Source organism: Cervus elaphus, chromosome 13 (assembly GCF_910594005.1).
Source record: "Cervus elaphus chromosome 13, mCerEla1.1, whole genome shotgun sequence".
NCBI lineage: Eukaryota > Metazoa > Chordata > Mammalia > Artiodactyla > Cervidae > Cervus > Cervus elaphus.
The window spans coordinates 33,215,756-33,243,187 of NC_057827.1; the positions used below are offsets into that span (position 1 = coordinate 33,215,756).

Consider the following 27,432-nt stretch of genomic DNA (forward strand, 5'->3'; position numbering starts at 1 on the left):
AAAACTGTTTTTAGAGTTCCTGTAATGATAAGCAAGTTTACCAAAAGACCTAGCATTAGTACTCCAAGGTATTTACCCAACTAATTTGAGAACTTGTCCATGCAAAACTCTGCATGCAACTCTTTGTATCAATAGAACACCTAATTGCAGTCACTCCAAACTGAAAACCTTCAGTGGATGAATAAACCAAAAAACATACAAATGCAGATGGTGACTGTAGCCATGAAATTAAAAGATACTTGCTCCTTAAAAGAAAAGCTATGACAAACCTACACAGTGTTTTAAAAAGCAGAGACATCACTTTGCTGACAAAGGTCTGTATAGTCAAAGCTATGTTTTTTTCAGTAGTCATGTATGGAAGTGAGAATTGGTCCATAAAGAAGGCTGAGAGCCAAAGAATTAACACTTTATAATTGTGGTGCTGGAAAATGCTCTAGAGTCCCTTGGACAGCAAGGAGATCTACCAGTCAATCCTAAAGGAAATTAACCCTGAATGTTCATTGGAAGGACTGATGCTGAAGCTGAAGCTCCAATACTTTGGCCACGTGATGTGAAGAGTCGACTCACTGGAAAAGACCCTGATGCTGAGAAAGGTTTAAAGAAAAAGGAGGCAGCAGAGGATGAGATGGTTAGATAGCATCACTGACTCAATGGACATGAATTTGAGCAATCTCAGGGAGACAGTGGAGGACAGCGGAGTCTGGCGTGCTACAGTCCATGGTGTCAAAAAGAGACAGACACAACTTAGCAACTGAACAACAATACCCAATAATAAAAAGAACTATTGATAAACGTGCGTGAATCTCAAAGGCATGATGATGAATGAAGTCAGTTACAAAATGCTGCATGTTGCATAATTGTGTGTATAACATTCTTGAAAAGACAAACTACAGCAATGGAGACAATGCAGAATATATCAGCGGTTGCCATATGTCTGAACTTATTAGGGTTTGGGAAGGGTGTGGCTATAAAACAGCAACAAGTGGGAGTTCTTGGGGTTATGTATCTTAATTGTGATGGTGGTTACAGTAACCCAAACTTACAGGGCTTTCTATCCAAAAGATCCATTTAACTGTATTTAATAAGTCAAATAAACTACTAAAATGATATATATTTAGTAATTCACATATATACAGATATGGTGTATATATCTAACTCCCTGGTATAGGTACACTTCCCTGGTGTAGGAAATGGCAACCCACTTCAGTACTCTCGCCTGTAAAGTTCTACAGGCAGAGGAACCTGATGGGCTACAGTCCATGGAGTCTGCTGTGACTGAGCATATATATAACGTTTAAAAGCAAGCAAGAAATTCTAAACTAAGAGTGAAAGGATTGTCAAGAAATGCATGAGAACAGTACTTCTTGTCCTTCAGTCGCTCAGTCTAGTCTGATTCTGTGACCCCATGGACTGCTGCATGCCAGGTTTCCCTGTCCTTCACTATCTCCTGGAGTTTGCTCAAACTCACCTCCATTGAGTCGGTGATGCTATCCAAACATCTCATCCTCTGTCAGCCCCTTCTCCTCCTGCCCTAAATCTTTCCCAGCATCAGGGTCTTTTCCAGTGAGTCAGCTCTTTGCATCAGGTGGCCAAAGTATTGAGGCTTCAGTTTCAGCCTCAGTCCTTTCAAGGAATATTCAGAATTCTTTTGGGATTGACTGGTTTGATCTCCTTGCAGTCCAAAGGACTCTAAAGAGTCTTCTCCAACACCACGGTTCCAAAGCATCAATTCTTTGGCCTTCTTTACGGTCCAACTCTCACATCTTGATCGTGAATACTGGAAAAACCAGGACCTTTGTCGGCAAAGTAATGTCTCTAGTACTAGTAACCTTTAACATATGGTATTATTTGGAAGAAACGGGCGTAGCTACATTGAGAGGGTGACAACGAAAGTGGGCAGTAAGCTGTGGGCCCGCCTTGGCATCAGAGAAAGGAACAGTTCCAAGTCGTGGTGTGAAAATACTTTTAAGAGGAAGGTAAGAAATGGAGAAAAGTCAGAATATCGGTTTTAAGAGGCTAAGGGAGCAATTTCAGATGAGATGTCATGCACTGGCCCCAAAGCAGGGCTTGGCAGAAAAGCCCAGACAGGATGGATGGGAGAAAGTTTGAGATCCTGAGAAAGAAAGTGTGAGCAGAAAGCAAGAAACGATAAAGGTGGGCGCAGACAGTGCGAGGCAGGCAGACGGGCAAAGGCAGGTTATTTCAGTAGTGTCTTTTGCAGTTTCTGAGGCAGGTACCAAGGGGCACCTGGAAGAGCGAGCGCAGGCGCCTGGGAAGGCGGGCGCCGGAACGCCCGCGAGGGGTGTCCGGTGCTCTCGCAGGAGACCGGGTCTCGGCGCGGGTGGCGGCTGCGAGCACGCGCGCTCGGAGCCGGCCGGCGGGGCGGGGGCGGGGCGGAGGTGGGGCGCGCGCACGTCCACGCGGGGCGAGGGAGAGGCGCGGCAGAGGCCGGTGACGTCAGGGGGCGCGCGCGGCCGCGGGCGGAGCGGAGGGGCGGGCGCAGCGCGCGGCCGCGGGCGGAGCGGAGGGGCGCGAGGGGCGGAGCAGAGCGCGGGAGGAGGCGGGGGAGGAGAGGCCCCCGGACCGCGAGCGGCAGCTGGGGAGGGGGCCGCGGAGCCGGAGCGCGAGAAACAGCTGATCCGGTTTTCCTTAAAGCCAGAGAAAATGGAAGTCGGGTAGCAGCTACTGCGGCGCTGCGGGCTGACTGAGCGGAGCGGCGCGGCAGGTGAGACGGCGCTGGCCGCGGTGCTGCCGGCGGCCGTGGGGCCGGGGCCGCGGGCCCGGCAGGTGCACTATCCGTCCCAGTGCTGCGTTGGGTGCCTCCGCAGCTTCGTGGCGGAGCAGATGGGCGCAGAGGCCGGGCGGCTGCGTGTCTGGGGCGCGGGGGTCGCGGGCACTGTGCGGGGCTCGCCGGCGCGTCTGCATTGCGGGCTCGGCTCTGGACCCCGCGGGCGCCGCGGCCACCGGCCCTGGCCCGACGCGGCGCGCGTCTCCGGGCAGGGTGCGGCGCTCCCTCTGGGTCGCGGACGGTGTCTCCTTCGGGCCCCGGAGCCGTCTGCACTGGAACGTGATGACGGGCTCGGGGACACCGGCTCCTCGGTCCGTTGGGCGCACTGGGGTCCCGGGGCGCCGGCGGACTCCCGGGCACGGCCAGGCAGCATCGCGTGAGGCCGCCGGCCGGGTGCCCGGGCTGTGGCTGCGTGGGCCACCGCGGCCCGGTGCGCCGCTCGCTCTTTCCTCTGGGTCTGGCTGGACAGCGGGCGAACGGCTAATGCAAGTTGGCTGTGAACCTGGAGGCCTTCCCTGATATCTTTTCACTGGAGGGGGTAAAATCGCATTTGCTGTGCTTTAAGTGCTCCTTTAAATTCGGGAGATGTCAGTGATGTCATCATTAACAAAAACTTTCCTTCATTGGACACAACCGCCCAAGTGCACCCTCCTCCAGTGCAGCTATTGCAGCCCTTTGAGAATCTTTGCTACAAAATAGATTTGTCTCTGCTCTGTGAACTCACCAACCTTACACAGGTGAAAACGGTTTTTATTTTTATTTCTTGGCTTGAGAAAGAATAGATTCAAGAGAGGCTGAAGGGAAACTTGTTAGATCCTCACAGATCCGAGAATCACTTCATCCATATCACAAGCATCCAGGGGAAAGTCACGCATGACACTTCCGTGGCTATTGCCTGGCTTTATCTTTATAACTGAAAGTGAGCCATGAGATGAGAAAAATTAAAAGACATTATATTTGAGGTGGAAGATGATGTGTTCAGAAAAGGTAGACAGTGTGGCCTAGATCTTCACAGGCCTTGATTGCTTCAGGAAAATCTGTAGGTCTTCTAGCTCTCCATCACCACCTTCTCCAGGACTCCCCACCATGATGGGCCTGGGAGAAGTCTGCTCTGGAGAAAGGGGTGATAGCTTCTCTGGGGCCCTCCCTGCCTTTCCTATAGCAGCTGTGTGACCCACCAGCCTCCAAGGCTAGTTTAACACCTGAAGAGAGTTAAGAGAGTGCAGAGGCTGGGACTTAACCTGCATGGCACACCAAGTTCTGGGGAAATTTCTCCCCATAAATGGGAGCAGCGTGCCAGCATTATTGTGTGTGTGAGTGTTCCATTAGTACGGACTGTGATGGGAACAGAAGTAAGCAAGTTCCCAAGACAGTCTGCACTTCTACTGAAGCCAATCATATTGAAAGGATATTCAATGAGGGACAAAAATATTGACATTTGTGTATTTAATAATTAATGACTTCCTAATTGGTGCAAAGAAGCATACCTTAAATTATTAGTGTGATCATATTGGGTCTGTAAGAAATTTAATACCACAGGCCATGCAAAAGTTTGAGCCTGGTCCGGAGGGTAAGCTTTTAAAAACCCTGGATTGGTGGGAAGAAAACTGGAAGTAGAGCTTCACCTTAGGTTTTGGCATTCAGGGTGGCAGTGGATGGAAACCATTGCATTACGGAGTCTTGCCTCTTGTGGGTCTCAGCCTGGGTCCTGTGTGGAGGCCCCTAGCCCTGGTGGAGGCTAGCACAAAAGTTTCGGGAAAGCTGAATTGTCTTTTCTCCCCTGTGGAGAAGGAGAGTGGCATGTCCATATGAAGCAGCCATGTGTGCATGGCCTGTCACCTCCTAAAGGTGCCAGATTTATTCACAGTGGCAAGACTGCCTGAGACAGGAAGCCTTATAGCAGAATTGACTCCAAATATACGTCTTTTCAGCAACTTTGCCCCCGCTGCATATGGTTATTTTAGAAATTGACCTTCTAAGTCATTGCTGAGATTTTTTTCTGTAATCGAAGTAGCCTCAAGTGTGCAAAAATTGGCTTTTAAGTCTCTGAGCTATGAACTCTTTAGAAATTGAGTCTGTGAAACCACTCTGGCCATATATCCTTTCTTTTTTCCCACCTGTAGACCTGTGAAAGTATTCTTTGTAATTTTTTAAAAATTTAACTCACTCTAGTACTTTTGATAATACAAAGCAAGTGTTTTCACTAAAGCTTGAGATATTAGCCACTGGTTTCCTAAAACATTTCAAAATCCCTCACTTTAAAGCCTCTTCATTCCCCTTTCATGCTTAGAGTATCACATCCGATTCTAAGAAGCCAAGATTGCCTTGGCTTTTCTTCTTGTTCCCTTTGAATGTTAAGGTCATTTAATTCTTGTCTTAGGCCCAAAAGATAAAGGCTGAGTCAGCTCCCGAGGGGCCAGCAGGGGGCGTGCTAAATGCATCTTGGCGGGCCTCTACCTGAGCCACCTTGGAAAGGATGGAGGATCCCCAAACTAGAGGTGTGTACCTGTGAGCCCCACGTATTTGTGTGCCTATCGCCCAAGGGATGGACACTGAAGGAAGGATATGCTTTAAAGAGCCAGAGGTTTCGGCTTCCTGAATGGGTCTTCCTCCATGGGGCAGCTTTAATGGCTCTGTGTCTTTGGAGAGTGGTGGTTGGTCCCAGTCAAAAGATTCAGTGCCTCCTCAGATAGCAGAAGGGAAAGTGTTGGCTTGGAGAGGAGTGACTTGGCCTCTCAGAAATCCCTGCCTACATCTTGGTCCTGGAGAGGGCATGATGGTGCCAGCCAGGACAGCCAGTGAACGTGTCTCCCATCCCCCAACAATGTTTTCCCTGGGGTTTGACAACTATTGACTTAAACCCCAGGACTCTGTGTCATTAGCACCTCTCAGGGGGTTTATTTGCTGGCCTTGCCAACATTATTGGCTCAGGGTTTCTCAGATGAAGACAGGCAAATGTTTAATCCATGTATGTGTTTTTACATGAATAAAATGAAACAGGAGAAAAGAGGCAACTGTGCTTTTCACTTGAATGTGCTTAATCTGATTTTAAATGTGTGCCATCAAGGTTTCTAGTTATGGGGTCCTCCCCAGGTTCCTTGTAGAGCCCAGATGCTGAAGGGTGAGATCACACCTTGAAAGGAATAGATCTTTTACTGGACACCTATCCAAATGCTATGACTGGATAATTCTTTATACTTCTTATTCTGTCAAAATGCTCGTAGAACTGAACTGTTGATTTTAGAGAGGTAAAAGGAAAAAGTTTTCCAGCTTTGTGCTTCTCTTGGAGCACTTTAAATGGCTGCAGGGGAAGTGCCACTCAATTAAAGACAGGTGGCACCTGATCCTTTTGGAAGCTGTCCATCCCTGAGGATGACCACAGGATATCCTACTCAAGAGGGAATCCTGAGATCCACAGGCTTTTAAAAGGAAGCAAAACATGCTGGTTTCTTTTTATGGTATATCTAATTTGAAAATATTTTACCCTTGGAAACTTGGAAGCAGAGTTTCATTTGCTGTTGATAGACTGCTGTATCCCCCAAGCAGTCTGTGTGTCCGACCAAGAAGATGACTTTAACACAAATGTGACAGAGCCAGTCAGGGAGAAGCTGCCCTCTCGTTTTGGGGATGAAGCTCCTTGCCATTCATAGTAACAGAATGGATACATGGGTTGAAAACAAGTCATTAAAATTCTGAAAATGAGAGGTTGCTGCTGCCATTTTTACCTGCCTATGTTTTGGAGGTGTGTTAGTTGGCTGGTTTACACATGGTATTTCTTTTGGAGTGGGGGTGTGTGTGGGCTGTGGTCAAGACAGGGATTAGGAGAGAGTAGACCTTACTTTTCCTTCTGCATTAGCCACAACCTGCCACCCGGAATGAGGCATGGCCCTGTCATGCTCTAGGATCCTCATGAGAAAAGGAGAAAGTTAACCTCCCATGTCTCCAAGGCCTTATCTAGTGAAGCTGCAGAATTCCACAAACCCATAGTGCTTGCTATTAGATTTCTGCTATCCACCATCTGACATTCTAAGAAGTCAGATGTACATTCATGCCAATGCAAGTTCTAAATACATCTCTCTTGCAGATAGGGTTAAAGTAGACTCATTTTCTGGATTTGAAGGATCGCACCTTTCTCCTTGCAAGGAAATATTTTTTGTTTGAGCTTAGTTTATCCTTCCATAGTTTTCCTTATAAATGTGATGGATATTTGATGTCTGAGTGAATATGCATGCATAAAATGCAGTATAACTTTTACAAAATACAAAGGGAGACCTCTGAAATTCTTTTTCTTTTCTGCTCAGTGTTTCATTCAATTGTTTTATTAGATCAGCAGTTTCTCATGATGCTAAGGATGGATGTTGATGGACCACTCACCCATCCCTCCATGAGATTCAGTCTCTCAGTTGCTGAGATGAGTATAGGAGCACATGTCCTGGTTTCCCCTGCCAACATGAGCCTTGCTACTGCTGTGAAGCACCCCCAGCTCTGCTGCCCCTCAGGCAGACATACCCATGGTTTACCCAGATCGTCTCTGTGGTTCAGTTTTAGAAGTTGCCTATGATGTGGGGCTCCCCAGATACTAGAGTACGCCCAGTGGAAGAGACCCCACGATGGGCCACATCCTGGGATGTGATGTGCCTCCTTCCATGAAGGCCACCCTAACCCCCAAGACTGAGTCAGTACCCTTTCATATTGGGGGTCCAAAGACCATGATTCCAATCCATTTCCCCACACTTCTTATAGTGATGATTTGAAGCTTTGAGAATATGTGTATTATCAAAATATGAGGCAACACTTTTGCATGTGTAATTTTTCATGCCTTAAAAGGAATTGTCCAGCATCCAAGATATATATTGTTCACTTTTTCTTTTTGTTAATTGAAATATAGTTAATTTACAATGCTGTGTTAATTACTTCTGTACAGCAAAGTGATTCAGTTATGTATATATGTACATACACATTTTTTATATTCTTTTTCCATTATGATTTTATCATAGGATATTGAATATAATTCTCTCTGCTATACAATAGGACCTTATTGTTTATCCAGTGTATATATTATGGTTTGCATCTGTTAACTTCTGCCTCCCAACTCATTCATCACCCAAGCCCCTTCTCCTTGGCAACCATCAGTCTGTTCTCTATTTCTGTGAATCCATTTCTGTTTCATAGATAGGTTCATTTGTATCTTAGATTCCATGTGTAAGTGACATCATTTGGTATTTGTCTTTGTCTTTCTGACTTACTTTACTTAGTATGATAATCTCTAGTTGCACACTTTTTCTTCTTAAAGTGGAGTATCTTTTGCCAGTCTTTTAAATAATATCATGCTATCTCTTGAATCATCCCGGAATAGAAAAAAAGATGGACGACTTGCCAGCTAACTTGGACAGTGTGGCAAGCTGTGTGACCTTGGGCACAGTCCCAGGTGGCCCCCCAAGAGGAGAATCTCTTCTCTGGTTTTGTGTAGGTTTGGGGGGAGAAGCAGATGAGTGTACAGTGAGTCCTTCAGTTCTAAAGCGATCGATGATTCCAGTAGAAGGAAGTTGGAGGCGGCGTGCCCATCTCATTTACCACGAGCCCATCGCCCTCCCTTGTCACTGTTGTCAGTTGCTGGGTTTACAGTTGACACTTGTAACTCAAGTCTCAGCTTCAGTGAACTTGCTTTTAACTTTTCTTGTAGAGGAAGAAGGAGGCATGGCTAAGAAGAATGGAGGACCTTCTTTGGCTTAGTGATTCTTGTCGTTTACCTGGAATTGTCAGCCAGTTGTGTTAAAACAGGCTAAAGGAAGTTCCTCCAAGTCAGGTAGACTACAGACCCCCTGAGACTTGGGCTGCATCTCCTACCTCTAGCAGGCCCCTCGGTCTCATCAGATGGATTGTTACAGAACACACTTTCTTACTCTCAGAGTTGATGGAAGATTAGTCTTTCACATGGACAACTTGTGGGTGGAAAGAGAGGAAGGAGAAAAGCATTCCAGAGATGGGGTCCTGCTAGTCCCATGTCTGTGAGGGGCAGTGACCATGGCCTGAGGCCCCACCAGCATGGCATTTACCCTTGGCTTTTACCCTTGGCATTTACCCTTGGGGGAAGTGTGTGGCTAAGCTCTGGATCTGCACTTCTCTCCTCACCCTGAAAGAGCCCCCTGGCAGGGCCGGCTTCTGTTCTTGGAGCAGGTCTCTGGCCTCTGAGACCAAGGGGCATTCTCTTGTCATTGGTGTTGAATGTGGTGCAGGTCAGAGAAGTCTCTGTGGCTCCTGAGGGACAACACAGGCCCCCATGGGAGGAAGTGGCTCTTTTGCAATCCCTGTCACTTGCTAGGTCACATGAAAGCCCTGTGGCTGTTTCACTTGGCACCGTGGCTGCATAATTATTGGTAGGCAAATTGAAAGGCCTCACTGGATCTCTTGGGAGCCTGTGGCCTGGACTTGCAGGGATGGTTTGCACTTTGTGTCCACATCTCTTGATTATTTCATTTGTAAATTCTGTCTGGACTGAGGTGCTGACTGTGACCTAGGCCCTCAGGGTCCCCTGGTTCAAAGTGGCCAGCAGTCTTGTCAGGCCTGGCAAGTGTAGGCAACCTCCATCTCTCCTGGGTCATCTACCCGCGCTGCCCATGACTGACAGCATTTCCTAAGGTTTCTTCCACCCAACTCCACTTATCCCATGAACAGTCTGGAGGGCCCTGTGTTCAGAAAGACATTGTCACATCAGGTATGTAAGGCTTCCGGGGTTTGGGAGGGGTGATACAGGCAAGAAATGCCACTGCTTCAAGTCAGAGGTTTGTTATAAGATGCTGTGCTGCTGCATTTAAATTAGGAGATACTGTGGAGGTGGCAAACACCACAGTAAAGCAAAACACATGAAGTTTTTTGGTTCCCAGTGCATGTAAAACTTACATTTATACCACCATCCTATCATCTATTAAGTGTACAATAGCATTGTGTCTAAATATATACCTATATATACACCCCTTAATTAAAAAATACTCTATGGCTAAAAAAAATGCAAGCTATCATCTGACAATACAGGGTTGCCACAAACCTTTAGTTTCTTTAAAAAAAAAAAAAAAAAAGCAGTATCTATGAAGTGCAGTCAAGTGAAGCAGTGAAAGGAGGTCTGCCTGTACTAGGCTGTGGGGTGACTGGAGGGCACGGTGGGAAACGTGGCCATGGAGGAGCGTCTGTGTGTGGCCCCTGCAGGTCAAGGCGGGCCTGCTGGGGGAGACTCCCAGCCTCTGGACCAGGCCCCCACCTTGGGCATCTCTCTAGTCCTCTGTTTCACAGGTGAGGTGGAGACAGGTAGCTGCTTGACCTCTGATACCTCATTCAAGTCCATGATTCTGTGCCCAGTAATCCCCTCCTTCTCTCCTAGTGCTGACTAATCAGGGGAAAGAAAGGCCCACTCATTGCTGGGAGAGAACAGCTAGGGAAAATTAGGCGTCTCTTAGGAATGTTTGTATCCGTTTCTCATGCTGAGGAGAATACAGAGCATTTGAAGAGGGATTTATAGTTAGAAACGGGCAGTGTGGTCAGCATCCCTCCTTCTGACTGTGAGGCTCCAAGGAGAAGGCTGTGCCCCAGCCTGTAGAGAACAGGCTTTCCATGCGTGTTTATGAGATGCATTCACTAGTCCTATGGGAATTAAACTTAGAAATTTAATTATTCTTTCTAGAATTGTTTAGCTACCATGAGTTCAAAAGTGTTAGAGTTGAGAATGCGGCTCATGTCAAACTTGACACATTTTCAAACTTGAGCCCCCCAGTTTGGCAGTGAGCAAAAAAAAGAAAAGAAAAGAAAAAACCCCAGCAAATTATTTACCGATTCACCATGATGCGGCACACTGCAAGAGTGTCATTCTCTGGGGAGGTATAGTTCTATCTTTTCCATATATGTGTCACAGACACTGTATGCAGTCTTAGGGAATATTAGCTACATCTATTTGATAAGGAAAGCAACTGCATTCCTGATTTCTTTTAAAATTGAAATATAATTGCCTTACAATGTTGTGTTAGTTTGCACTCCAGATTTTGAAAAACCTTCCCCCCCACCTCCCTTTACCTGTCTGGGGTGCGGAGCCTTAAAGAAGGCAGCAGTCCGCATCATCTGTGCAGCTCAGCCTGGGGAGCGGGTGGGACCCCAAGGTTAGTACTTCCCCTGGGACTCCCTCCACATGCTGACAAATGTTCTGCCCTCTCTGGCCCCCTGAGCAGCGCTGCCCTCTTGCTCCCTGCCACACCTCTCTCCTGGGCCTGTCTCCCTGCTCTGGAGAGCCTCCAGGGGGCTGCTGGTGCCCCCAGACCTCGCCCCTGAGCAAGATTCCTTACTATCCACCTCCCTTTTATTTCAGTTTGGCAAGAGGATGAGATCTACTTGACTTCCCGTAACAGAACCATGACACCATAATGGACAAGTCTGTCCCCATGATATTGAGTGGGAAAGTGATGCTTTCTGGATAAAGTATGCTAGGATTTTTTTTTTTCTTTTAAGTAATTAATAAGACTTCTCTGTCACCATCCTCTCTTGGTGTTCTCTTGCCTGCAAAAGTTACCCAAGAAGGAACCACTGTACCTATGATGGTAAAGTGGAGGTTCATGATTCAACACTGCAGCTTTAGTGAAACAGCCCTTTATGAGGGTAGAAGGTTGGTGGTCTCTCCCCTCCCTTCCCACACCCTGAGTGAGGCCAGGTGTGGGGCCCGAGGATGGACATTACTGAGAACAGGCTTGTGATCAAGTAGTAACCTCTGTGGTAAGATGATGCCCAGGGCACTAGAAAGTCTAGTGTTTGAGAGTGTGTCTGGTGGCTCAGACAGTAAAGAATCCACCTACAATGCTGGAGACCTGGGTTCAATCCCTGGGTTGGGAAGATCCCCTGGAGAAGGGAACCCGCTCCAGTATTCTCGCCTGTAGAATTCCATGGACAAAGGAGCCTGGCAGGCTACAATCCATGGGGTCGCAAAGAATCGGACATGACTGACTACTTTCACTTCCCTTTTACTTGGAGCAGTCTGGAGACCAGACCCCTCCGGCCAAGCCCCACAGTGTACATTCTTCCCTTAAACTAACCCTAACAGAGAGGAGAAGAAGCAGAGACATTTTCCGATCAGGAGAGGGTGTTGACCATCCACCCCCTGTCGTGATGAAACAACCTGTCTAAATGCATAGAGCTGCCTGCTGCCAAGCCTGCAGCAGGAACGACTGGGTTCCTCATGTTCCTCCCACCAGTTCTTTGTGTTGCCCAAGAGATGGGCAGTGACATTTTGTCCCGGGTTCCTGGTGGCATCCATGGACTAGTGGGCAACGGCATGAGAAAGCACCTTTGACATAGACATCTGGGGTGCCGCAACAACAGACCTCCTCTGAGGGTCCTGGGTACTGGCCTGGGCTGAGCATGAGTGACATAAGGAACAATGGGGCACTGCATGATCACTGAGGCGGCTATCAGGCTGGAGGGGAGGTCACACCCACAATCTCCCCTGTGGACTCTCTGAAAAGCAGAGTATGTTGGGGACAGAGGACCCCATGGGAGTGGCTGGACAGAGCAAGTGCAAGACCATAGGGTGGTCAGAGTAGGGGTCTGATTGGGATCCACACCACTCAGTGCCCTGAGCATGGGGGTCCATCCAGCAGACACTCACCGGCTAACCTGGGTCAGGTATTGAGAAACACTCAGGGTACTGGGGCAAACTCAACCCCTGGGGAGGATGTGGCACAGCACCAGGGAATGGGCACGCAGCCTCATGCCTGCTGGGTCCCCCCAAAAGTCCCACAGCCTGACCACAGCTGAGCTCTGCCTGCATGCAGCCTGTGGGTTATCACATTTTTAGTCTTTTAGTCTTTATGAGTACATAAAATGTACTCATCTAATTTAATTTAATTTAATTATGAAGGATTTGCTGAATTTAAGCTCAGTGTCTTCTATCTTGGAGTTCCCAGCATGTCCCTTCCTGGGCTGGTGGGCCAGCCTGTAGTAACCACATAGTCCCAGAGTATGCAGTGGCCGGCCCATCACAGGGTTTCTCCCTTCTGTTTCTGGGGTTATCTCTCTCTGATCTTGACACCAGCACCTGTCCACCAGCCTCTGTGGTCCTCACAACAACCCAGTGAGGTACCCGGGCTGGCCCTTGAGCAGGAAGGAGTGTCCCTCTATCCACGCCCTGACATGTGGGTTAGGCAGATACTCAAAAAGAATAATTAATTAGGGAGAAGCTATAGTCTCCATTCAGCCCCTGTAAAGTTAGGGGGAAACTCTGAAATGTGTTTGCCAGCTGCTGTGAGTGGTATCAGCTCAGTTCTGCTCTGAAAGATGACTGAAGTGTGAGCTCCCCCTTCTTTCCTCACCCTCCCATTCCTCCTGTTTCATTGTTTATGTTTCCATTCCTTTCATGGTCTAAACACATACTATTTGCCCTCTCATAGGTAACCTCAGTTTCCAGTTACCTGGTCTTTGTGCTACGTTTAGATGGATTCTAGGATCACACAGTACTGGTCCTTTATTAGTAATTCTAGAGGAATTATCAGGGCCTTTCTTTCAATTCCTCTTTCAGTTGTTGGAGTTCATTGTAGAGTTTGTGGGTTGTGATCCCCCACTGTCTTCTTAAATGGCTCATGACCCTCAGTGGAGAATTTTTGCAAGCTCCAAAGTATCTCTTGCATGAGTGTAAAACTCTTGAGTCCCACCTTCCCTTTAAAACTTTATAGAAATATTTCTGTCTTTTAGCATTGAGGATTATTATTAAGATATCTGAGCTCAGCCTGTCTTCTGCCTGGATGTTCATATGATTCTTTTGATTCATTAACTTCTCCAGGCTATTTCTGTATGTTCATCTTTCTGTTATCACTTTTTTTGTTTTGTTTTGTTTGGGTCTTTATTTCAAAAATTTTTTTTCCCATTTATTTTTATTAGTTGGAGGCTATTACTATAAAGACCAATACAGTATACTAATGCATATATATGGAATTTAAAAAGATGGTAACGATAACCCTATATGCAAAACAGAAAAAGAGACACAGATGTAAAGAACAGACTTTTAGACTCTGTGGGAGAAGGTGAGGGTGGGATGTTCTGAGAGAATAGCATTGAAACAAGTATACTATCAAGGGTGAAACAGATCACCAGCCCAGGTTGGATGCATGTTATCACTTTTTTTAAAAAAACTGCACACAGTATATCCCGTCATCTGACAGAGACAAGTCACTTTATCTGTGTAGTGTTTCTTCTGTGTCTTATATATGTCATCTCTTTGACAAACTCAGTATTTCGCTTACTTTGCCATTTCATTTGCTTGTGTCTTTGGTTGGTTGATTGTTTTATTTTATTTTTTAATGGCTTCTAATGTGCTCATCATTCCTGCCCCATTTATTTTCTTTTTCTCCATTTCTTTCCCAAGCTCTTGTCTTTCTGTTGTTTAATAATTTCTTCTTTGATTTTTAAAAATCTTTTTAGGAACATACAGTCACCAGGATAAAGGCCTCAAAGATGTCAATATCCCGATCTCCAGAATCTGTGAATATATTGGGAGAATTGGAATTGGAAAAGTTAAATTGAATATGGAATGAAGGTTGCTAACCATCTGACTTCAAAGTAGTGGGATTATCCTGGGTTATCCTAAGTGGGCCCAGTGTAATCAGAGGGTACGTGAAAGGGGTAGATGGAGGACCAGAGAGGCGTCAGCACAAGAAAGACCAGTCCTGATGTTGTTGGCCACAGGAGGCCATGATCCAATGCATGCGTGTGGCCTCCAAACTGGACACAGCAAGGGAAAAGGGGCTTCCTGCAGTGGCTGGAGTCATGAGCCCCCCCGTGACATTCATGTCCCAACCTCCAGAACCTGGGAATATGTTCATTTATTTGGAAAAGGAGACTATGCAGATGTAATTGAATTAAGAATCTTGAGTTGGGGAGATTGGCCTGATTTTTCCAGGTGGACCTGAGTAACCCCAAAAGAAGCAGGAGGAGAAAAGTCAGAGCAGACCTGAAGATGGACTCAGAGGTCAGGGATGCAGTTTCTGGAAGGGGAACACCAGCCGAGGAATGGGTACAGCCCCTGGAAACTGTGCAAGGTGGGGAGCCCTGGAGCCTCCAGAAGGAACACCGTCCTGCAGTACCTTGGCTTTAGCCCAGTGAGACCCATTTCAGATGCCTGATCTCTAGAACTGTAGGATATGTTGTTCTTGTTTTAACTCACCAGATTTGTTGTGATTTGTTTCAGCAGTAACAGGAAACTCATAGAGACTGTAGGGGAGTATGTTATTACAAAAGTTCTTCACCTGTTTCCTTAGGAAGCTTTCCTCTGGGTCTACAAGTGTTTACCCTCCTCCTCCACCCCATTCTAAGCCTGATTCCTGAGTTGGTTACTTTGTGACTTTAGTCAGTGCTTACTTGAAGACTGGGATAGGGTTGCACTTTGTTTCAAGTTTATAGTCTGAAATGCAAGAATATACTCTTCAAGTGTATTTCTTTTGCCCAGTTAGGAGCTGTGGTTCCCCAACTCTTCATGAATAAATTGGGTGTTGCTCCTAGCAGGCCTCTGTGTCATCTATTTGCTAACTGCCTCTGTCTCAATACGAGGCCAAATCCACAGGCCACAGTCTACTCAGTGGTTCTGCTCCCATGTCCACGTGATCCTTTGCAAGCTGCCATCACAAGGTCTTTATCTCCCCAGGGGTCAGGAGTGGGGCACTGGCTTGCTGTGTCTCTTCCTGATTCCATTGGTCTGGTCCACCCAGGGATTTGTGTGCTCTGCTTGTGTCTGTTTTCTTGATTTGTTGAAAGTGGTGTATATTTTTCTATTTCTCTGTCTCCCTTTTCATTGTTTTGAGGGCTTTCAGAGAAAGTGTGGAGGAGTAAACCATTCACTGGCAACTACTTTCTGGTGAGTGCTGGTGTAGATGCTGAGGGATTTTACTCATCATCTTTGGGGAGCTGCTTGTGCTTTGAGAGAGAGAAATGGGTGTCCATTTCTCTTGGGGGCTGGGCATTGTTTAGGATTTGTGGCTTTGGGATTCCTTTTCCAAGATTTTTTGGAACCCTCCAGAACCCTTTTTGTGTAAAACCCCTTCCATTAGATTAGACAAGCTATTGTATAAAAGATTTGGCCTCCCAGGCTAGCAGCCTGGGAGAAGGCAGGAGACAAGTGCCACACCTGACCTCTAGCCCAAGGCTTCCCTACCTCTGGGGCCAGATCCTGCCCCTGCCATGCCCCAGCAGCCTTGGACTCACTGCTTGTGTCTCTGAAATCTGTGTGGCTTTTTGGATGTTAATCAATAAAGCCTGAATGAACACTTGCTGCTTTAATCACTAATGAATATTAAATTAATGCTGTAATCCCTAAACAGTAGAATAGCCTCCAGTTATTGCTGTGTGTTTCTCTGACATTATCCAGTTTAAATCTCACAGTCATCCTGTGAGGCAGGTGTCACGGTTCAGCCTCACTTGGCCGTTAAGCCAGGTTGGAGTGCCTGGAGATGCCGTTTGTCTGTCTTAGAAGCACAGGCTGCCTTCACCAAGGTTAGACCTGGTCCTTGACACCCAGGGAGTGTGTACTTACTTTGTTGGGTTGAGTTGAAGCTTATGAACTTCTTTAATTCTTTTACAAGCTCTTTGTGTGTGCAAATCTGTTGGCCCCAAATATGTTTGGAACAGCTTCCTTGTAGTAATATTAGATTCATTTGTTTTAATTATTGAATTTTAAATAGTTATATGTTAACAACCCTCAGTTGTGAAGTGTTTTTGTCATTCAAAACCCATGGCGACTTAAAAGTAGGAAGCCCTAAATTCTGAGGAATGAGGATTCATGAGGATTTTGTCCCAGCCAGACCCACTTTGGGCTAGTCCTGTGCACACACAGCCCCTCTAGTTTGTTGTCCCTGGAGTGCCTGCCAGCCAATCAGTGTACAAAGAGGGAAGTGCCCACACTGTCTCTCTTCAGTTACTGGGAGAGAAATCCACCGTGCAGTGAAGATAGTAGACTGAGAAGTAAAAAGTAAAAAGATAGTAAACTAGAATCTCTCATTTTTTTTTTTGCCTGCCTTCCACTTTGTAGGGTTCACAGGATTGTAGTCATGGGGATACGTAACTGGTGGGCCACGGCTTGAGAGAGCCCTGCTGGGTCAGGCCTAGCATCCCTCTAGACAGATGGTCAGCAGCCCCTGAGAATAAGGTCAAATGATCACTGTGCTGTTGCCAGTGTGGAGGAAGGACAGAATGTACCTGGTATTTGAGATAGACCATGTCCTTGGGTTCCCTGTACAACCAGACTGTGTGAGACTAGAGAACGTAACCTTGTAGCCTTCCTGAAGCTGCTTTGGACACCTGGCAAGTTGAGGGAATGAACTTCCTCCTGCCGCTCCTCTGGGCCTCCCCCTGGCATGATTCATGCTGGGATCAGTTCTGTGACATCAGCTTTTAGCTCTTCAAAGATTGCCTGTTACCACTTGCCTCTCTTCCTTCCTGTCCCAGTTTGTCATTTATTAGTCTGTGGTCTCCCCATGTGGCACAGTGGTAATGAATCCACCTGCCAGTGCAGGAGATGCAGGAGACAAGGATCTGGATTGGGAAGATTCCCCGGAGTAGGAAATGGCAACCCACTCCAGTTTTCTTGCCTGGAAGATTCCATGGGCAGAGGAGCATGGCGGGCTACATGGAGGTCATAAAAAAGTCAGACATGGCTGAGCAACTGAGCATGCACGTTTGTTCTGTTATCCTGATTTTTCAGCAGTTCTCTTGCAATATGTCCAATGCATTCTGGAAACTTTCCTCGGTGTTGCCTTCCACTTGGCTAATCTGCCCTCTACCCGATACACGTCAAATCTACTGTAAAGAGCAGTTGCTTGGTTTTAAGTTTCTGTGATTGTGTTATTCATTTCCATAAATTCTCTTAATTTCCCATGTCCTTGTTTTTTTAAGAGGTATCATATTATTTACTTAGGGTCAATGTAATACACCACATTAACAAATTGAAAGATAAAAACCATGGCTGATTCATGTCAATGTATGACAAAACCCACTGAAATGTTGTGAAGTAATTAGCCTCCAACTAAAAAAAAAAACCAAAACCAAAACCATATGATTATCTCAATAGATGCAGAAAAAGCCTTTGACAAAAAACGTTGCAGGATATAAAATTAACACCCAGAAATTCCTTGCATTCCTATACACTAACAATGAGAAAACAGAAAGAGAAATTAAGGAAACACTACCATTCACCATTGCAACAAAAAGAATAAAATACTTAGGAGTATATCTACCTAAAGAAACAAAAGACCTATACATAGAAAACTATAAAACACTGATGAAAGAAATCAAAGAGGACACAAACAGATGGAGAAATATGCCATGTTCATGGATTGGAAGAATCAATATTGTCACAATGACTATACTACCCAAAGCAATCTATAGATTCAATGCAATCCCTATCAAGCTACCAATGGTATTTTTCACAGAACTAGAACAAATAATTTCACAATTTGTATGGAAATACTTGCATCTGTCATTTAAAACTGTATGTTATGGTCTCTGAGTAATGATTTCTTATCTGAACTTCTTGATGGTGGTGAGCTGGGAGTTTTTGTCTGGTGTTACTGTTTGCTGTGCCTGCTGGCTCTGTTCTTGGGGAATCGCTTCTACTCGTGTCTCCTCACTTGATTATAGCCCCGTCTTTGCTGGTGCCAGGGTGGGTACACCTGGCCAGTGAGATTGTATTTGCTTCTGTCAGGTCCACAGGAGGCTGTGAGCCCAGGGTCACCTTGCGTGTCAGCTCCCTGGGTTGGTGGTTTTGGACATGGTGGCTGTCTGAGGTGAGCACACACTGAGACTTTGCCCTTCATCTGTTTGTCACACAGCCTGCAGTGAAGACTGTGGCGGTACTATGTCTGTGGCAAGGATGCAGTCAGTGGGAGGTCAGGACTGGACTGGCCACAAGACACACATTCTGTGCGCCTGTTGAAAGGGTGGCTAACTCTGAAGTTGGGACCAGCTTGGGGAGTGGAGCTACTAAAGGACAGAGCAGAGGCGAGTATGCATGTCTGTGTGCCAAGGCCTGGGAACGCCTTGATGAGCGGCTTCCTGACAGTGCCCTGTGGTGGTGGGAGCACTGTTGGCCCCATCAGGGGGCTCTGTTGACTGTAAAAAGATAAAGGACTGGCAGGCCCTTCCCAGCTAAGCATACTGCAATTTCCGGAGGCTTGCTTGCTTCTTTTTATCATATCAACAAGTTTAAATGCAAAGCATTGGATGTAGAAGAGCACAAGATACCCCAGGAATGAGTGCTGAGTCAGTGCAGGGAAAGGAGGAAGGCAGTCCATACACTCGCAGCTAGAATATTCTTGAGCATGTTACGTGGATGCTGTCTGAGGTTTCAGCTGTAGAAAACTTAAGAAGGACACAAAGCATTTTAGAGTATTGCCTACAGCTAGGGAACCACTGCTTGAAAGTTCAAGGTTAGACAGTCCCTCTAGGTGGACTGGTCCAGCCCGCCCGCTCGTCCCAGGTACACCTCGCTTCATGGATCCCTTGCCACATCTGGCTGCTGGCTCCCCCACCTTTCCCTGGATGCAGAGCCCTTCCAACGCCAACCCCTGCGTCTCCCATGACACCTTTATAGTTTCCCCACTCATGGCACATGGGAGCCCTGCTCTGCGTCACAGAGTGTGTGCTCGCCCAGGAGCATGAAGGGCGGGCTGCAATTCTTTGCGTGTTGGTGCACCTCACCCATGGGATACCTTCTTATGGTGACCATGCCATGACATTGGAAAGTGAAGTCGCTCAGTCATGTCCGACTCTTTGTGACCCCAAGGACTGTAGCCCGCCAGGCTCCTCCATCCATGGAATTCTCCAGGCAAGAATACTGGAGTGGGTTGCCATTTCCTTCTCCAGGGGATCTTCCTGACCCAGGGTTCGAACCCAGGTCTCCTGCATTGCAGGCAGATGCTTTTACCGTCTGAGCCACCAGGGAAGTTCGACATTGGAAAAGCTCTTTAGATTTCCAAAAGAAGGGGACACTTAATTGTGTTGCAAGTCCTTGTACCCTTACTGCCCCCTATAAGGCCTTGCAATACCCACCTGCCCCCCTCAACCTGTGCACACACAGTATACATAGATTTGGTAGCCTGAGGTAGCTTTGTCACTTCCCTGGAGTGTAGTACTCATTACCATGTTATGTGGCCTGGGTCTTCACAAAGAGCCACCTTCTTCTGGTCATAAAGGATGGGACCATGGTTAGTTGTACTCAGGGGAGGAGAGCTTCTGACGTGTTCCCACACCCTTCTTTCGTTTCCATTGTCTGCTCTATGGTATGCTAGTGTTCATTGCTATCCTGCTCTGGATGCTGTTCTCCTGCATGTAGGGAACCAGGTAGCATTGTCTCAGGAGTACAGGCTCCAATCACCTATACGGTTGGCCCTCTGTATCCATTGGTCCTGCATGCATGCGTTCAAACCACCACAATCAATGATGTTCTAAGAACTATTCCATAAAGTTCCAGAAAGCAAAACTTGAATTAACTGTACTTTGGTAGCTATTTACATAGCATTTACATTGTAATAAGCATTATAAGTAATCGAAGGGTGATATAAAGTATAAGGAAGGATGTACAGTGAGGTTTATGCAAATATGATACCATTTTACATAAGGGACTTGAGCATCTGTGGATTTTGGTATCCTCAGGGGTCCTGGAACCAACCTCCCATGGATACTGAGGTGGGGCTGTATTTGCTCCTGGAAGGTTTGAATCAGTTGTGCTTTTATATAAAATATCCCCAGGTGTCCCTGTTAGGTCTTGAACTTCTCTGCAGTCTGATCACTGCTGCAGCCCTGACACAGGACTCATTCAGTGCAACCTGGTCCACCCAAAAGGGATGGCAGACCTACTGGGCATCCGTCTGCCTCATCATAGCTTAGGGGAAGGGCAGGGAGGATTCTTCAGTGTCCCCCATGGTCCAGGAGTGGTGGGACATTTTATTGACTGCCTCAGCATTTAATTTTTTGCAAAATTATGCTGCCCTTGATTTTGTGTCATTTCATTCATTCAGCAGACTTTTCGTCCAAACATTTTCTTCCTCATAAAAGTAAACAATGGCTTTTAGAAAAATAGTTGGTGGAAAAGAAGTAATCATGTGCAAAGAATGTTTCCTCCATTCTTTTCCTCTTCACCTGGCATTATTTCTTGAGCTTTTCCCGCATTACTGAATAGCCTTAAACTGAGTTCCCCATGGCCACATGGCACTGAGTGGGCTGAACATGCTATAGTCAGTGAATGATCATGGATTGTGGGCTCCGGAGTGCTGGGCAGGCAGGTCAGATGATGGATCATCTAGTGCAGCATGTTGGGTCACCACACACGGGAGAGCCTGTTCTTGTTCCTGATGCCACTGCCAGAGCTCTCCTTTCAGTCCTGATGGGGGCCCCCGAGATAATTTTACTCTGGTCTCTGTCACACATCATCATTCCAGCTTTCTGAACTTAGCAACAGTGTACCCAAGGAGTTTACAATTCCACATACTTCCTCTACAAGCCACCGAAAGGACGTTTGGGGCCATAGACAGAACAGTAGCCGCCCGTGGACCAGCAGAAGGAACTCAGTACCAGGAGAGGTTGTGTGGCTCAGATTCCAAAACTTGGAATTCTTGGGCATTTGAATTGGGGAATGTAGAAGAATTCAGGCACCTGGGAATGACAGGAGAGGCCTAGGAGGCAGGAGCTGGAGAGAGGCTGGGGGGACAAAAGTCAGCAGTGGATGGGCCTCTGGGAGAGTGGACCAGAGCAGCAGGCTGTAGGGGCAGGAGGCTGGAGACCCAGTTCTGCGGAGGGTAGAACCAGCGTCAGCAGAGAGGAGCAGGAGGAAGCAGCCTGGATCCCACGTTCCTGGGGCTGTGCTGCTGACAGCTGCCTCCCCACCCTCCACCCCCGCCCCAGGACTGTTGGCTCAGCTGTTTGCTGGAGACCCTGGGCTCCTGTCCCTCCCCCTCCCCCTTCTCCTCCCTTCCTTCCATCTCTCCCCTTCCTCCCCTCCCCCTGTCACTTCATCTCCCTCCTCCCTCCCTCCCCCCTCCTCCTCCTCCGGGGGAGAGCCACCAGTGTGCCCCAAGGGTCTCTGGCGTCTGTTCGCTGCTCAGAGTGCTGGCCTCTCTGCTCCCACAGTCCCTTCTTCTCTGTGTGTAGGACCAGGTTAGAGCCTGGGTCCTGGCACATTAGTGTGGAGAGAAAGGAGGTGCAATAAGGGAGGAAGTGTCTCTAGATATACTCGGAGGAACCCAGTGGGGAGAGCACTGGACAGTCAAGGACCCCCAGGCAGGCCCCATCCCTCACAGTGGGTGTTTACGTGAGGTCTCAGGATTTATAAAAGATGCCAGGCTGATTCTCCTGCTCAACTGGCTCCCCTGGCCCCCAGGGTACGTTGTGTGGTAAGAACCAGTGTGTGGCCAATTTCACGAGGGCAGATAATTGAGAAGGTGGCTGGTGTCCTGGGGGCACACAGGTCCACCTGCCTGTTGGGAAAGCTGGGGCCAAGCATGGGAGAAAAACGGGATGGAACTCTAGGCCTCGTGCCACTTGGAGGCCTCTGCTATCCACCTCCCCTGAGAGCAAGGCCCAGGGTGGGACAAGGTGTGTGTAGATGTCAGGGTGCAGGGGTATGCCATCCAAGGCAGGTGAGGGCATGCCTAGAACTACTCACCATGGGGAAGGTTAACACATCAAGGATCCTGCTTTGTAAGATTATTATTGTAAAATAAGTAGTATGATGGGAATAGGCAGGTGTTTGGATGGCAAGGAGCCATCGTATTTGTGGTACCTCTCAGGAGCCCAGCAAGGAGGAGCAACCTCCTGCTGGCTGCAGAGGGGAGAATGGATGCCTGGCTTGCTGTGGGGAAGCGGTGTCTCTTGGCTCCCCTCTGTGCTGCTCTGTTCGTGATGGCCTCGCCCCTGGCTCACGGGGACAGTGAAGCCACGGGCGGTGGGCGGTGCCCTAGATGGTGAGCAGAGCCCAAGCACACCTGCAGGATGTATGTAAGCACCGTAACCATGGAGCAGGGCAGGCCTTGCCTCAGGCCTCATTCCATGGGGCCCACCTGTCTACCTGGTATTTGTGCAAGGTTGGGAGGGTTAAATTTGGAATTTAGCATTCATTACTTATTCAAAAATCCTCTATGAGTCCTTAACCTTTGGGGGGGGCCCTCTGTGGTCTGTGGAATCAGACATTCTGAGTGCCCTTGGGCCATGAGTCAGGACCGGGGAGACAGGCAGATGCAGGTGTGGAACTGTTTCTGAGTCTTAATTTTGTTTTCTGTTGCCTTTTGTGCCATGGTGTGTGGGTGCCTGGGCCACTAGAGCAGCCTCTGCCTGCAGAGTCCAGAGAAGGAGAGGCCATGGAGGAGGCCTTGAAGGGATGATCTTCCCTATCACACCTATCAGCGTGGCCTCGGCCCAGGGTCCAAGAATAGAGGAGAGCTCAGGTCCTCTGGGAAATTGTGAAAAGATGTTTCCAGATAATGAATAGTGGATGAAGGGTCTTGTCCTCCCCCAGTTTTCAGATTTCCCATGAGCATGTCCTTGGAGATTTTGCTGGACTTTGCAGAGGAAATTTCATTTGAAAGCTCAGGGGTGTGTCACACTGGCTGGGCAGTCCTCACACAGGCCACATGTTAGCTGGGCCTCTGTGACAGGGCATCCTAGATGGTCGAAAGCATGTTGGTGCAAACCCAGAGCTCACCCTGCTCAGAATGGACGTGGTTCCTGGGCTGTACATTGTATGTAACAGACCGGCCCTGCTAGTCCTTAAACTATTTTGTTTGAGTCACAGGACAGAAATAAATAAATAAACAGGCCAAAAAGGATTGCTGTGACACGGCCAGGGTTTGTGCATTGTCACAGAGCCCAGCGAGGGCCCATCTGTGGTGCTGCTGCAGATGTCTGCAGGAAACGTGGCCGTCGGCTGCTGTGAGCCTGTCAGGTGGACATGGCACCCACTCTCATTTTAAGTTGTAAATCTTTTTTCATGTTCTTTTCCAATATGGTTTGTTACAGCATGTTGAATGAATGGTAGGACCTTGTTGTTTATCTGTCTTAATATATAATAGTATGTATCAGTTTACCCCAAATTCCTAATTTGCCCCTCCCTCCCCTTCCCCTTTGGTAATCATAGATTTGTTTTCTATGTCTGTGAGTCTCTTTCTGTTTCACAGATACGTTCATTTTATCATATATTTTATATTCCACATATAAGTGATATCATATGGCATTTGACTTTCAAGTTATAAATTTTTAAAAGAAGAGCTGGAAATACAGAACAGGTGGAAAAAATTACTGTCAGAACGTGTTTTAAAGAGACCAGATCAATGAAGGCTCAGTTGTAGTTTTTATTTTTGAGGAAACCATTTTAAAATTTCTTGTCATGTGGAAGATGGAAGCTTCCAAGAGAAATCCCCCAGGAGATGAGTGAGATTGACTTCCGTGTGTCCAAGGCATTTTTCTAGGGCTGTCAGGAGGGCGATCCTGGGGAGGATGGACAGAGCAGGGCGGCCAGGCCCGGTTGGCCTTCCTTCACTCATTCCCTTGAGTGAGGACTGAGGTCTGCACAGCTGAGGCGTGAGCCTGGTCTCTCAGCATCTCAGCCCTCTCCTGTGGGTACCAGGAGCATTCATTGCAGTGCATGTTGCATTATCCTTTGGGATCTTTGGGGGCAGGTGGTAAAGGTAAACCCATCTTTCAGATTGTGATGAATTGGGGGTTTTCTTCTATTCTGCTCTTGCTTCAGTCAGGAGAGGCATGCTTTAAATAGGGAAGTGGCGATGTCATTTCCAGGCGCTTTCCCAGCACTAAGTAGGTCAGGGTTTTGTCACAGTTTTGACGAGATCACAGGTGAGTCACTGTAAATTTGGAGAGAGTCATGAATCTTGTCAGAATACAGAGTGCACTTGCAGTCTGGTTAAATAGTCTTAATTCCTAGCCTGTGGAGAGTCCTCTCACTCCCCATCCCCCTCCTCATGGCACAATCTCTGCTGAAACCAGGCCTTAGAGGGTGGGCGTGTGGTGGTGCAGTGGGTCCCTGGGGACATGCCCTCCCTGCTGGCTGAGGACCATCTGTCCTCTTGCCTGTCTGACAGAACCAAGTCCTGGAAGTAGATGAGAGAACCGTCCACTCCCCCTGACCTGCAGCTTTTTGTGCAAGTGCAGCCTCATTCAGAAAGGTCCATGGCATAAGCACATGCAAACTGACTCCCCCGTGATGGCACCGGCATCCGGCCCCTGCTGTCCCCGTCTCATGCCACATGCCTGCCTGGCCTCTTGTGCTTCCTGTCTGCGAGATCCCGGAGCACACGCTCTTCCTCCAGCTCCTTTGGCACCTTGGGGTGTTTGTGGGTTCCATGTCGGTCCCCATGCTTCACTGTCTCTCGTTCATGCCAGTGCAGTGAATAGGTGACATTCCCTGCTGACAGGTGTCGGGGTGGTTGCAGGGTGGGATCTTGGGAGCAGAGAGCTGTCCTGGAACATGTCTTTGCTGGACATTTGGCTGCATGTCTGTTGGGAGCACCCCTGGGAGTGCACGCGCCGGGTCATGGGGCTGCGGAGCTTCAGTTTCAGAGACCCTTTGGCTTCCCCAGCAGGTGGAGGCCAGACTGAAGTTTCCCAGGCAGAGAGAATAAAGCCCAGTGGCAATATGGGACTTATTGGATTGACATGACTTCAGGTAAGGGTCCAAAGGCACTTTAGTCAGCAGTTATACTCAGACAGCTGACAGAGGAGAACTTGTCTTTATAGAGGTGGATTCTGCATTTAAATAAGGGGTTTCTATCCCACTGTCTGCTATGTGGCTCACATAACTTTTTCTCACTGTCCTCAGCTGATGTCATCTACCAATAGGACATGTCCTGCCCTGATAAACCCACTCTGGGTGGGGGTTGAGGGGCTAAATCACATCTTCCTACTCCCCAGGGGTGGGCAGAGGCTGAGTAGGCCCGCCACACCATCACTGCTTGTTACATGTGCTGCAGAAGCTGCATCTTATATTAAGCTGTGTCTCAGGAAACCCGCCACATGTGTGTCATGTCCTGGGTACCTCGTGACTTAACTCAGGCTTCGATCAGCATCACATCCACACCCTATGAGGTTGGAGATCAGAGACAGGGCTACCCTCTTATCACAAATGGTGAAACAAAGGTTCAAGTTAAGTACTGGCCCGGGGTCTCAACTTGACTAATAAGGAAAGGGGATCTGGCCTGTATCTTCTGGCCACAAACCCCGTGGTATTCTGCTACAGTGCAGCCCCCTCCCCTGTTTATCAAGTAGGTAATTGAAAGGTGGTACTTTATTTTACAGTGACTCTTAACAGATTTGTCTGAACAACTGGCTCGTTTGGTCTTGGCAGAGAGCAGCCTTTGCAACCTCTTTCTTGCACAGGTGATGGTGAACCTCTCCAGCCACAGGACCAGTGGTCCCACCAGGGTGAAACCATCACAGGCCTGTCATTTGGGTATCCATTGATGTGCTAGTTCACACCGATTCTAAAAAGTTATTTTCGAAAATTCAGGTAATGGGATGTAGTCGGTCAAGTCATGTGAAATCTAAGTCTTCGAGAACATTTGGCAGTAGTGAAGATTTTAACCTGTTGGTGTGTGGTATTTTCTGAAACCTGAGAGTTAACCTCAAAAGCATATTTTCCAAAATTATTGATTGGAAGAAATAAATCTATGCTAGGAAGTCTATGATAGGAAGAAATAAATAGACCAAGAAATAATATAGTTAACTTCATGGTATGTCTGTTATTAAAGGAAGCTTGATTACCTCCAAAATTACCTTTGATGATTCTAATAAAAAACAGACTTTTATCGTTTGCAGGGTGAGCTTTGTGCTGTGACTTTCTAATATTCTATAAAATGATTTAAAAAAACTGCCACCCATACCTTGAAATCTTCAATGGGGAATATCAGTTAAAATTAGTTGGTTTTATTATCAAAAGAGATTTTCATTGTGTGTAAATTGTTTAGGTCAGTTCGGACCAAGTTAAAGAGCCATAAACATAAAACAACAAAATAACCCCTAAATTTTTTTTAAAGTAAATAAAACAGCTTCCTGTGTCACTTATCATTTTTTATCTGTGTAAGTGATACAAATCATATCACTCCCAGAGAAGCAATTTAGTGTGTGAGGATTCCAGCCCTGATGTGAGAGTTTACGTGTCACAGTAAGTGATCCCAAGTCGGTGTTTATCAGGGATGCGGACACTCTTGTTCCTCCCAGGAATCCTGCAGGAGACACACCAGTTCCTCACTCTGGTGGCAGGAAGCCAGGTGGCAATGACCAGAGCTGTGGAGACATAGGGAGGGTGGAGCTTCTCCCTTGGCCTTTTCGTCCAGCCGTTACCCTAAATTTCAAATTCCTGTGTGCTTACCGCTTTGGAACACCATCATGGTGACTGGTAATGGTAAGTTCCCCTGGCCCATGGCATCTGTGAGGGATGTCAGCGCCGGAGAACACTCCATGCCTGTGCTGAGCAGAGGCCAGCGCCGCCTTCAGGAGTGGGATGTCTTTGGAGTCATGTTTGACTCCACTGTTTCAGAGCCTCAGGTGATGGTGTATTCCCTTCAGAGTTCAAGGTAAAATCCCTTTGAACCCTCATCCTATTGGTCACTCTGTTCTTTGGTCCA

General features: G+C 47.4%; 1 protein-coding gene across 4 annotated transcripts in view; it reads left to right on the top strand.

The window, feature by feature from the left end:
- Positions 1 to 2,539: 2,539 nt before the first annotated feature.
- The window catches only part of OTUD7A (OTU deubiquitinase 7A), a 380,724-nt gene continuing 355,831 nt past the window's right edge, over positions 2,540 to 27,432 (top strand). For 3 of the 4 annotated variants that reach the window (XM_043922486.1, XM_043922483.1, XM_043922487.1), the window contains exon 1: positions 2,540 to 2,725. The gene's annotated coding sequence lies outside the window, so the exon portion shown is untranslated. Of the gene's footprint in view, positions 2,726 to 25,389; positions 25,476 to 27,432 lie in introns of all 4 variants that reach the window. The other variant, XM_043922484.1, reaches the window with a different exon arrangement.